Below are 13342 nucleotides of genomic sequence, written 5' to 3' on the forward strand. Positions count from 1 at the left end.
ACGAGGGTGCTGCTTGAAATTTGGGGCGAAGAAAATCATGGCGTCCAGGTACACAAGACAAGTGTGCCACATCAGACTAACCAGAACGGTGTCCATGAGCCTTTTATAAGAGGCTGCTGCAGAGCAAAGACCGAAAGGCATGACCTCGAACTCGTATAATCCGTCTGGTGTCATGAAAGCTGTCTTCTCGCCGGCCCCCTTGTCGACCTCGATTTGCCAGCACGTCGACATCACGTCGGTTCTTGGCAAAGGATAAATATATTTTTTTCTTGACGTTGTTCAGGCGACGGCAGTCGACGCAAAACCGCAAGATTCCATCTTTTTTTCTTTACAAGGATCATAGGGGCTGCCCACGGGCTCCGAGATGGGCGTTGACGTCGGTACACAGAACCTCCGCCAGATGTAAAAGCCTTGAGGCTGAGTCAAGGACGAAGCCCGAAGAATCAGGCACCGCAGCGGTCAGCAAGAACAGGCGAGGAGCGAGCCCGAGCCGCGCCCTTGTTCCTCGGAAATCTCCGTTGCCCTTTTCAGCGCTGGCAGTAATACTGCAGTCAGGAACATACTGTAAATTCCGAACTTGAAGATTGCATTTAAAAACAGCTGGCTGAAATTCCTGTACCAGCCTTAGTAGAAACCCGATAAATGCAAAAGCTACCATTTGCGAGCCCCATACGCATATCTCTCACCCAGAACTTACGCAAAAACCTGTCGGGGACTGTGCAAAGCAGAAAAGCGCATTTTGCACACCTAGGTTAGTCATGGGATAATAAAGTAGTACCGGGGTCACAAATCGGCTTTTGCATTTTGCTGTATATTTAAGCCCTCTAATAAGACCTATATAAATGGCCCCTGCATGCCAACATTTTAAACACCTGTTCTTAAAAACGATCTACAAATTTCGCATCAAAACTTTATACCTGACACGAATATTCAAAAAGTTTGCAACTTAGTCTTAACTAATTAAAATTCAGAACAAAAACATACTACTGACTCAGCCATGATACTCTTACTAGCACTCACTTGGTTTCACTTGCCGAGGACACTACGTGTTTTATTTTAAATCTTGCTTACTTTTAGCCTGGGCATCCGGTATAACGTCACAGTCACCGCTGAGTACCTGAGTATTGATAGAATCTCATTCTACCGATTGCAAGTTGTAGGCCCCTGCGTCTATGCCCACACTCCTTCTACATACTTCATAACCTTAAGCGTTACATTTTGGCTTTCAGGTTTACTTGTGTAGCCACCCGAAAGGAATATGAAGTACTCAGATACCTGGCTTTTCGCTCTCCTCATATTATGTGCTTGGTCCAATACCCAAGGTGAAGTAAATTCTTTTTTCGCCTCACCCAAGACCAATACGAAGACTTTCTCTTTCAGCACTTCCTATATAATTATCCAAGGGCATAGCGGCTTATATGCAATATTCTCGAAGCCGACTTGACCATAATGGAAAAATACGCGAAATCTCCTGCCGAACAAACGTACACCAGTCTTCTTTCTTTCCTCGTAGCATTAACGAACGGAACAAACTTCCTCAGGCCATGGTGTCTACAAGTGATGAGCAATTTGGGGATGCCTTAAGATCTTTTTGATAGTGCATATCAATAAACTGTGAATATATAATGCTTTCTAAAATTTATTCGTATTTTACCTTTTTCCAATGTGACAAATTTCTTTGATTGACTCGAAACTTAATTTTCTACTGTTTATTTCATTGTTTAAATCACGTTATTGTTATGTTTTATGCTTTTGTTGCATTGATCCTTTGCTTATTTAACACTGTTCGCGTTTTTTCTTTCCTTGACATCCACCTACAATAACGTCTACAGGCGATTTGTAGCACCACATTAAGTAAATAAATAAATAAAAAAGGACGAGAGAAAGAAAGAAATGAAGGAAGGAAGAAAGGAAGAAAGAAAGAGAGAAAGGAAGAAAGAAAGAACGAAGGAAAGAAGGGAAGAAAGAAAGAGAGAGAAAGAAAGAAAGAAAGAAAGAAATAAAGAAAGAAAGAAGGAAATAAAGAAAGAATGAAAGAAAGAGAGAAAGAAAGAAAGCAGGCAGTGATTGTCGCTTTGTCGCCTCGATTGTTTTCCAAAATAACTGCAAAATGCAATCCCATGGTGCAGGTCCCAATTACACTTTCTTGCTTCACACCATATCTTTATTTACCTTGTTGAGGTTACCTATTTAGTTTCGTATTTTTATTTGCAGCGTTCGTGAAACGCTGTTCATGCTAAAGATAAAGTTTATGACAGGCACGAGTCGCGTGTTGTGGCGATTGTTGGTGTCTCCGTTTACAGAACGCGGTAATACAGCGAAATACTCCACTTCATCGTCCCTTTAGAGGGCGAACAGTCTTAGAGTGCCCTTGAGCAAAACTGGGTGGGCGGAGATTTAGATATCCACGCGGTTTTTTGTGATTTGAATCGCTGGTTGCTCATCGGCTTTTTCCTCTGCCACTGTGCAGCGTGCAAGTTGACAGAGAAGCGCATCAGGTGCCCTCAAATGGGATACATCCCTGGAAAAACGTGTGACGGAGTGCCGTCGTGGACGTGCATGCCTGGCATGAAAAGGTGCGCGTGCAGAGATGAACTCTTCTTACACGCTGATGGCAGCTGCGTCAAGGAGACAGAGTGCGGTAAGCAAATGCCGAAGACATCTTTAAAGCGTTAAGCAGTGCTGAATGGTCACAGACAGGGAAAAAAATTAAGGATCTGATATGCTCGCCCTATACTGGTAACAACTATTGCGCACTCAGGTGATAACACAAGACGCTTATGGCAATGTCGAAGCAAGCTTGAAATAATGAAAACTACATAAACGAATTTTTGCATTATACTTGAAATTCTATCATGAGAGGCATACGAACCCGCTAATCTCACGTAGTAGCTGAACGAATACTAAACTGACAGTGAATGAACTAACACTAAAATGATAAAAACCTGTAACTGCCCTTCATAAATATGTTCCACCTTTTCCTGTGCTGGAACCAAAGTAATATATGTCTTAGGAATAGCTTTGAGGCTGATCGCGACCTTCTTAAGCAGCATATGACAAAATGTAAAATTAACGCAAGGACTGAGTGTCAGGACAGAAAAACAAAACATCCGAACAATAAAGTAGAGCGTCTTTTATTTGAATTTCACCGCACCAACAAAATTGTCGAAAATATCTGAAGGCTTCAAAATTAATGGACGCCGTCACCCATAAAACTGGCAAAAACCGTTCACGTTATACACATTCATTTGATGGCAACCTGGGCGCTGTCATGTCCATCATTCTAGGACAAAGTTGTTAAAATTGAAATATTGTAAGGTACTGCTATGGGAATATTGAAGGCAACGACCAATTCTTGCGATGCGTAGAAAAATCTTTTGTTTAAAACTTTTCTATCACTCCCTTCGAGCAGTTAAGACTGGTTTAGAAAACCAATGGTGTACGTTTTTGGGGTAGATCTTAATAGTGAAATCCTAAAATATATAAAAATTGCATTCATAAATTCTTTCTCTTTAAAAAGGCTTTTGTTCGGAATTGTTGGGTACGCGCTGCTTATGAAACGAGAACTGCGAGCAATGACCGTTTTTTCCAATTGCATCAAATGCTTTACCGCGTGCACACTGTTGTGAATGTCGAAGAACTGCTCTCTAATGATAAAGGCAACCACTGCCTTTTCTGGCGGTGCGATGTGCAGCAGTGGCACATCCTCATAGCTGGTGTATACGCATTAAGGGGGCTTTACTGCAAAAAGGGCGAACAGTACCTTACGAGCGTTCTACTTCGTAGCACTTCACGAACAGAAGCACTCGGTCGGAAGCGAGGTAAACGTCGACGCCTGAACAGCTTCATGTGTTCTGACAATAAAATGAAAGGGCCAGTGACACGCTAATCAACGCCATTAACTGCGAAAAGGTCCGCTCAGGTGGCTGGCGGAGGTGAGGCCTGGCCGCCTTTGCCGCAGTATCGTAGAATATCTGAAAAGCGTACGGCTGCACTAACTTGCATTGCGGGCACGCCACAGGTGCGCGGGAAATACTTTTTTGTAAGACGAAAAGCGCGAAAAAAAACACACAGATGCAAAGAAAGACGAAGGACAAGCGCTTTTCGTCTTACAATGCAATGCCAACCAGCCCGCACCCACACCCCACTAATAGTTTTTTTTTACCTGCTCGCTTGTCACGAACGCCAATGCAGTGAAACGTTTGTTCGTACACAAAGAAGCAATCGTATCACCGCAGCCTGAGATTTAAATTCACTGAAGTGTATGCCATGTTCTCAGCATCATTTCAGAAAAAGAACACTATTCTAGGAAATTAGGGAACCAGTATTCGGGTCCAGGGACCATACTGAGTGTCCTTCCTTCTAGGGCTGGGTACAGTACTTGAAAAAATTTCTTTGATACCGATACCCACTATTTTCAAATAATGTATTTCCGATATCGATACAAGATTTATTCATATAGAGATACTCAATACGGTGTCGTCGATGCTTCAATGTACCACTGACATCGCTAAAATATTAAGCTGGTAATATGATTTCCTTAGTTCAGTTAAAAATTTCTGCGCGTTTCCGGAAATCTTTGTGCACTGGATATAGCGCACTGCGCTTGAAAGGGTTTAAACAAACCTGGTTGCAGGGTTTTTTTTAAGCTTCAAAGACTGTACAGCTAGTTTCTTTAAAACATTTTCATTTCAATGAAGCTATGGTGACGCTGAATCGATCACATCAATAGGCAGCCGCGCAGAATCTTTTTTTTTTCAAGCTAATGTTCATGACACCCATACACATAGCACTTGACTAGTTACGAGTAAGCGTGAATCTGTTTCTGATGCTCATCATTTGTAAGTGCAGGGTTTACTGGTGGCCTATGCCTTTGCCTTGGGCCAAAAGTGCAAGCTCTGTGCGCGTAGGGAAGCCGAACTCTTATTTCCTCTGCAGAATATTTAACAGATGTTTGAAGTTGAAGATTCTTAGTTAAATGCTTGAAGGAAAACAACAAAAAATATAACGCTACAATTTTTATTGCGCAAAATATATGCTAATCGTCTCTGTTATATAGGTTTTTTTTTACTTTGCTGTCGTAACACCATTCCCTCAATAAACTTTTCCGATAGACCGCCGCGATGCGGCCATAGTTTAAGCGAAGTAAATGAAAACAGGTTCTGTGTACTGGAGTACACGAGCAAGTTCCCTTGTTGTAATTATGAACATACGTTTCATCAACGCACAAGAGTAAAGCACACAGACGTTGACTCGAGGATCCTCGAGGTATAGTTTGGAAACTAAGGTTTCACTAGCGCATCTTGGCAACTACGGCTTGATGTAGCACTGTTCCTCCACTCGCAGTCCAGCTTTCTCGGACCCCACTTTTAATTGTGAGGCAACCGCAGAATGTTGAAAATACTGTTATGAACATATTGATTGGAATGGCCTGATCCTTGGGTTCGTAGCAAAATCTTCCTTTTAAAGCCTGTCCTGCGCGCACACCTAGCAGTCAAAACTGGCCCAGAGCAGCAATGGGGTGCGTTCTTGAGAATAAATAGCACAAAACTACAATCGTCCTGAATAGGAATCTGCGGGATATTTTGATTGCTATGTAAACGTTACTGTATGCGAAACAATTACGTTCATGAACCGCTTACAGTTTAAAAATGCGCTTGTTAAGAATTTCTCCGTATGGAGAGGAATGCGTCAGCTGACGCATTTGCTTGACGCTGTCGGCGCTTATGACCCCGTTGGCCTGCGTATCGAAGAGTGCGTGACCTTTATCGACCTTACAAAGTAAACGAAAAATGTTCTGAAAGCTCCTGATCATGCCAGCGAAAGCCTTCAATTCCTGTTGGCAACCACCCCTACTTGACGCAGCCACGAAGAGGTAATGCGTCTACAATACGATGAGCATGTCTTCTTGTCCCTTCCGTCACCGAGTGTGCAGAAGCACAACATGTATGCAGTCTGCTTGTTAAACAACGATTGTAGGAAGAAATACGGCTTACAGGACCAACGGAATTCGCGTCTTCTCTTCCTAATCCTTTCCATTGTTTACAGCGCTTCCGTCTGTTGTTACCGGTGACCACTTGTTTAAAAGTGGCGGTTTACAACAGTCACTGCTGCTGGGGACCTTGGTGCCTGACACAAGAGACATAGCAGTAGTGGGTGGAACTTATGATGTGAAGTTGAACGAGTCACCACTCATTAAACAGAGAAGAGCGCTCTGAATGAATGAGAATTATATGGCGAACTGTGGGAGATCTCACGCGCAGAGTAGGTCCCACCGAGTATTTCCTGCCTTTTTAAGCGACGGCCCTGATCTAAAAAATATACAAGAAAAAACATAAGATACTTGCACAAGATTAGGGCGAGCAAAAATCTATAGCACTAGAGAATTAGCCGAAGAATTCCGTAAAAATGGACACCTTTCTAACTGTGCCACATGATCATGAATAGTAACAAATGAGTCTTGGTGTGCCCGCCGTGACGGGTCACATGACGGCACTTTTCTGTCCGGTGAAAGATGGCCCATTTAGGCCTCTGCTGAGGAACTGCACCGAAAAAAATGTTTCCTTCTACTCGTCATTAGGAGGTTTAATACTGCAACTAAATTTTTTGGCTACAGACCTTTCATGTTGTCATTAACACTCTGTCTTCCTCAGATATAAAGTTTTAAACACCTTTAAAATCAGATGCCAACCAAACTTCAAGTTTAATTGATTTTTGTATGTTCTCTGAGATTCCAGAATGGGCTTCCAACCTTAGTTCTCTACTTAGTTCTCTCACCTCAAAAGTGAGCGAGGAGACTTGTCATCCATCTCAGTTTGCAAAAAGGGGCTAAGCATGACATGTTACAAGCCAACTAACATACTGATTCAATAACAAAAGCGCCATATCCCAGCTCACTAATTTGCTTCGCTCATAATACAACCGCATTACTCGTACCATTATCATCGTAATTATCACATTAAAAATAAACGCACGCTATGTGAATACCTGGCGTCCCCGCATCCGTCGAGAAATGTATACGATGTACCATCTCGTTCTGCTTATGCAAGAACATGGCGCTCGTGCCTATAATGCGATGGGTGCTTCACAATAAATGAATGCTCCGCGGTGCGCAGCGCGACACTTAAAAAAGACTGTGGGCAATCCAAGTCTTTAGATTCGCAGCTCCATGCGCAATAGTTTCGTCATAGCTAGACTAACACTGTTTCCTGAAGTAAGCTTCGACCAGGTACTTAATATTGCACCTCGTGCTTTGCGCAGCTGTACTGAAGTTGACATGCATTTAGTCCAAATTTGAAACAATGATTTAGTGGATGGCAGTTCCTCCGGAATTCGTTGTCTATTGCTGGACAAGAACCGTGCGCTCCTCCGACATTCTGCTTTCGGGTGGTGGCTTATGAACACCGAAGCTACTATACATAATTTTGTGTGTCGCTTCTTCTGCACTGTAACAAGCAGGATAATAACAAGGAGAAGCAAAAATAATTAGTTGTTCAAGTCGGCACAGCAATTTCAGATCATTAGCATACAAAACGATGACAAGGCGCAAGAGGAGAACGCACTTTGCTCTTATTGTGTTATCGTTTTGTGCACAATGGGCTCCAGATAAGGCAGGGCCCGTGCCTGTCTGCGACAACCCCATTCGTAGAACTGAAAGCAGAGCTTCCGTTTTGGTTATCGCTCGCGGAACGAGTTCATTATTCTTGTTTTGAATATCTCACTGCGAAATGTAGGCAGAAAGAGAACATGAGCGGAAATATAGCAGTGCCATGTCGGACAATGTGTCGCGCAGTTATAGGATGCCACATGGCACTTAGATGGTGAATAAGCTCTCGGCCTTCCTGCCACGGAAGCACGCTGGCTCAAAGCTTACGGTTTTCAAATAAAAATCGGTTTTATATGACCAAAAGCAGTAGAAATATAGCTGAAACAGATAATTTTATTTTTATGTATTTTCCTCTGTGCGCTTAGGTCCCGATCCCTGGGCACATCTTCGCCCTTCAAAGAAAGAGAGAACAAAAAAAAAACTGCACCCAACCAAGAGTCATCAATCTTCAAAAATGTTGAGCAAGTACGTCCCTACAGTTCCAAGAATCACTATGTTTATGTTGCAACGAAACGTGTTCTGCTGTCTTCTTTGTTCTTTCGTTAAATTATTAGTTTACAGCCAGCCACACTTGCCCGCATTACTTTGTATGCTAGACTAGAACAAATCACTTTGAAAGGATAATGCCACGCACAGAGGTTCTCACAATGTTTGAAATTGTAGTCCGCATTTGAGGCGCTTTATTCCAAATGGTCGATGTGACCGTTATATGGAGCGTGGCCTAGAGCAACGGGCATTCCAATCCCGTCAGCCGAGGAGCACCTTGCTTATGTCGCTTTGTTCGGCCACATTTTTGCCTATAAATTATTTGTGCTCAGCGCCATCCTAATTGCGGGCTGCCTACGACTGCGCTTGTTGTAACACCTAAGGGGACAAAAGGCCTAGTTAGGTAATAAAGTATATCTAGGCAATGTTGACCTTCATAAGTGATCTACAAAGAGACAAGTTCAATACATTCTTAGAACTGATTACTGTAATACTTTTCACGTTGTCAAACTAAAGTCATTGCGGTGGTTGGCGCCATTCCACAATAGTTTTTTTGTAATGTACAGGGCGTCATGCTTGTTTCCATCACAAAACTCCTCAATGGCAGCGGAATACATGTATTTTTGATGCAGTTATCACCTTTGCTTGTTCAAAAAATGTTTTTTTTTATTGTTATCAAAGTTATATTTGCCTTTGCATGACCCTTTTTCATAGCTATTCATTTCTCATTATGCACTTTCTGTTTTGTAAAAAGATTGTCATGTCTTCATTCTTTTTGATATGTCATGCTTATGGTCTTTAATATTTACCGGGTTGTAATCAGGGTTGTATTCTTTTAATAGCGTATTTGATGCTTATTGTCTGTCTTTTTTCCTGTATTACGCTCGAGTTTATTTATTGCTTTATGCTTATTACATTCACATTGGCAGAACTTATAGAGCGCCCTATTTCATTCGATTACATTGGGACCTATATTCTACTCAAACTAATTACATCTGCACCAGTACATACTCTACGAATACCGCTTGCTTTATGCAATATAATGAAACAAAAAATATAAACACTATTCGCACAAAAGTTAAGTCCTGGTTTTCAGCGCCTACCAATGCTAAAATACCTTTTGTAATATCTGTATCATTAGATAGGACAGTGCTGCAAACAAACTAACATGCTAAAGCAGCGCCACCATCATGCAATTCATTTTTATGCAGTTGATCGCAAGCCCTGAAGATATGGTGCTACTTCTGGTGTCAGCAAATTTGAGCGACATCTCTCGAACAAGATGCACGGTGTCCCCATTTGTTGCCAATGTCAGCGGTGGAGCGACACGCAGAATTATTTACTTGGAACCAGTTGCGTCGAAGTGAGTGTGACGTGATCTGCTTTTAACAACGGCACATAACACCCTTTTGGCGAGCTCCAATATTTTTGTGAGTGACCGAAAATCGCGCATATCGGTTGCGTGGTTTTAGCCAGAAACTGCAAAAATGAACGAAGTTCTGGTCATCCTCATAAGAAAATTATGAATTGAAACAGGAACTTGCACATGCACCGAAATGTCGTATTTAATCTAAGCGCGTAAAAAAAAACCATTATCTTCATTTTCTTTTTGGACGACAGCGCTCGTCGCACGGTCTGGGCGAAATGCGAAATGCTGTAATGAACGCGAAAGGCACTGTCATGAGGGACGTTTCCTGGCGCCACAAGGCTACCTGCCAGCAGAGACTACCACAGTTAATCCAACGTGGTGCTTTCGTTCAGAAGGACACACTTCGTAACTTACCTAAGGCTATCTTCGTAACCTACCTAAAGCCTTCCGCAGATGTGGGTCATATAGATCAAGCGAAATATATGTGCGACAACAGTGAGCATAGGCATGGGAATCAGTTCCAGGCTACAATAGAGGAGCTTCGACGAATGTGAAGCAAGACGTCTGGCTAAGTGCAGGCTGGCTAGAAAAAAAAAGAACAGTTGTAAACTCACGCAGTAGATCTTGTATCCGTATACAGAGTAACAGAGTTGTCAGTGCGTAGACGCAGCATTTGGACAACTGTCCCCTACCTTCTATGCCCTTGCATCTGACCTTCCTGCAGTAATTTCCTTTAAGTTGATGGACAGATACAGAAGAAAGGTCTCCGCCGGTGCATAAGGTATACAATGTGGTGCAATATAGAATGATAGACTTCAAAGACATAACTTTAGTCCGTGGTATTAAGCAGTTAACATTCAGGAAAATACTCAAATTATATGGAGCAAGTGAGTTTATGAATGCGAAAACTTTATATGTCTCCTCGGCAACGAAACGTGGCGTCGTTAACTCAGAAATGGTTAAAAAAATTACAGATGATGTCCCCGTAGCATCAAATGTTTTATAAACTTTCTTCGGCACATGCGGGGAATTAAACCCATGAGTTTTAGACTGCGTGGTGTGCTGCATACCACCAATAAGCCACAAAACTACTTTTTTCTTCAACATAGTATTTACTACGCGAAGTTATGTACGTAAAGAAAGAAGCTATGTACACATTATTTACAAAGCACGTGGTTAGTCACTGCACTAGCTTGGCATGAAAAAAAAAAAACAGCTAAACGGGCGGCAAATATTGACGCCGCATTAGCAGCGGAAACCAGTCCGGTAGGAAGTCTTTCAATTAACTGCAAGGATGCAATTTTGTTTTCGGATGTGTTGCAGAGGACGCTAAAGAAAGAGTTTCGTTTATATTCCTGTAGTGTTCGTTACCTCGCGGCTCCTCAAACTGATTACGAACCACATGACATGGAAAAAGCGCATGCTGGACCGAAACGCTGTACCTCCTGTTTCAGCCAGAAGGCATTTCAGTTGCTACTCCAACTTAAACCACAAACCCACGTTACTTGCTGACGAAAAAAGGTGAACCTAGCATATGCATTGCCTTACGACATCATGCTAGTGAGCAGGGATTACGATAAGAAAAAAATAGTTAAATACCATTATTAAAAATTTAGACTAAGAAAATAAAAGGAAAATAAAAAAGAATGCTTTCGCATCCAGAGCAGGTAAGTAATCTTAAGTGTCGTAAGTAACTTTTTTCATGTGATCAATTTGCAGCAGTTGCAGTCGCATGAGGTTTCCTTCGAACTCCTGCACATTATGAACGCACAGCAATACGGGGCAGCAGTTCTATTTGAGGAAAACTTCCAAGAGGAAGCAAATGAGAATATTTGGAACACTACGTACGCTTCACTAGTTCTATGGAAAAAATTGATGACAATCATTTTAGTTTTCCCCGAATTGGAGACCAAACACCGTTGCAATAGGATTCTCGCGCAAAAATTTATTTCAGTGCCTATGAAAAATGACGCGCTTTACCGCAGTCACGACCGATTGAAACGCGCTCCTGTGCCACTTTTTCCGTGACCCAGTATTTAAGTAGCGCTAAGAAGGCACCGGTTGTTGCCGATACCACAATATGTACAGGGTGTTTAACCTAAGAATTTACACAATTTTTAAAAATAGGCTTCTTAATTTAGAATAACGCGTTTTCCGGCCTAGCATTATCAACGGTGTTTTACATCGGAATGCAGCTCAGGTGTGCTAACTACAAGGGTGGTTAGCTAGTATTTAATAGCTAACTTCTCAACTCTTACTTTTAGGCTCGTTAATTAGTGAGATGCGTGTAGCCAACCGTAAGTAATATTCATTACAGTTTTTGGAATTTTTAGAATGCGGTTACCGTCGGTGCTTTCGCCCAACAAATTTTGGCTATTTCGATTAGTTATGTCCACTGGAGACGTCGTTTTGCCGGTAAACTTCTCGAAAGCGCATGTATTCTGACGCAGTGTAGCCAAAATTTGTTACGTCACAGCGTTCAAGGTAACCGCGTTTTCGAAATTCTAAAAACTCTAATGGATGTTACTTACGGTTGGCTACACGCCTTTCAACAATTAAGGAGCCTAACAGAAATTAGATGAGCCCGAAAGAAGGAGGGCTCCCCGCACCACAAAAGTACCGCGGCTCTCTATAATTAAGGAGCCTAACAGTAAAAGTTAAAACGTTAACTATTCAATATTAGTTCAGCAGCCTACTAGTTACCTCGTCTTAGCTGAATTTTCATGTTCGACACCACTGACAATGTTATGCCGAAAAAAGCGCTCTTCTAACTCAAAAAGCCTATTCTTAAAAAATTGTAAAATCTTAGGTGAAACACCCCGCGTAATGCAAAATCCTCTGAAGCTTGCCGAGCACTGACACATCCACATTCGGCTCTTTAAGGCTATGCATCTAAAGACGTAAGCAAATTGCCAAGTGTTCTCGTATTAACAACACACACGCAGTGACAATTCTATTCGCTTTGAAGTGTCCAAGTAAAAATTTTACAATTTTTTTTTATCTAGCATCCACAGGATTATAGGTTACTTCTGTTGCGCATTGTAGTGTAACTACCGGAAACCCGCGTTTGCCTACTGGTAAATATATGCCATGCCGGTGGCCTTGCTCCATAGAACCATGTCAGTCTAAGTGAAGGCCCTCCCAAGATTCTACCATTTGTATTCATGGACATGCGGTCTTGAGCGTCAGAACTGTAGCACGAACAGAAATATTGCCGCCACTATTTCGGCAGAAAAAGAGTGATGCGAACAAATATGTGGACAGTCGCGGAAAAAATGCCCTCAGAAAGTGTCTTGTTTCTCTTCCATTTCAGCAACAATGCTCAAGCTTGGTACAAGCGGTACGTAATAAAACATTATACTCCCTTAAGTGACGCTGTTTTTGTTATCAAAAATAGAAGCAAATAAATGGTTTAAGAACTTTTATCCTTCTAGAAAAAACCCATATCCTTGAAGGATATGAAATTTTTTCCTAAAACTCTAACAATATGTGCCAATCGTTTTGTCACAGGCTTGTACGAACACTTCATTGCTTAACCGATGAAATGTTCAAAACGAGATACTGAGCAAATCTCTCAAAAGATACCCACCGCGATGGCTCAGTGGTTTAGGCCCTCGTTTACTGAGCCCGAGTTCCCAGATTGGAACGTGGCTGCCGCGGCCGCGTTCCAATCTGGCCGCGTTCCTAATTATTCCGGAGCCCTCCACTACGACACCTCTTTCTTCCTTTCCTCTCTCACTCCCTCCTTTATTCCTTCGCTTTGCTGAGCGGTTCGGGTGTCCACCAAGATATGTGAGGCAGTTACTTCGTCATTCCCTTCCTCAAAATCAATTTGCAATTTGATAATAATAATTGGTTTTGGGGGGAAGGAAATGGCGCAG

This window comes from Amblyomma americanum, chromosome 5 (assembly GCF_052857255.1).
Source record: "Amblyomma americanum isolate KBUSLIRL-KWMA chromosome 5, ASM5285725v1, whole genome shotgun sequence".
NCBI lineage: Eukaryota > Metazoa > Arthropoda > Arachnida > Ixodida > Ixodidae > Amblyomma > Amblyomma americanum.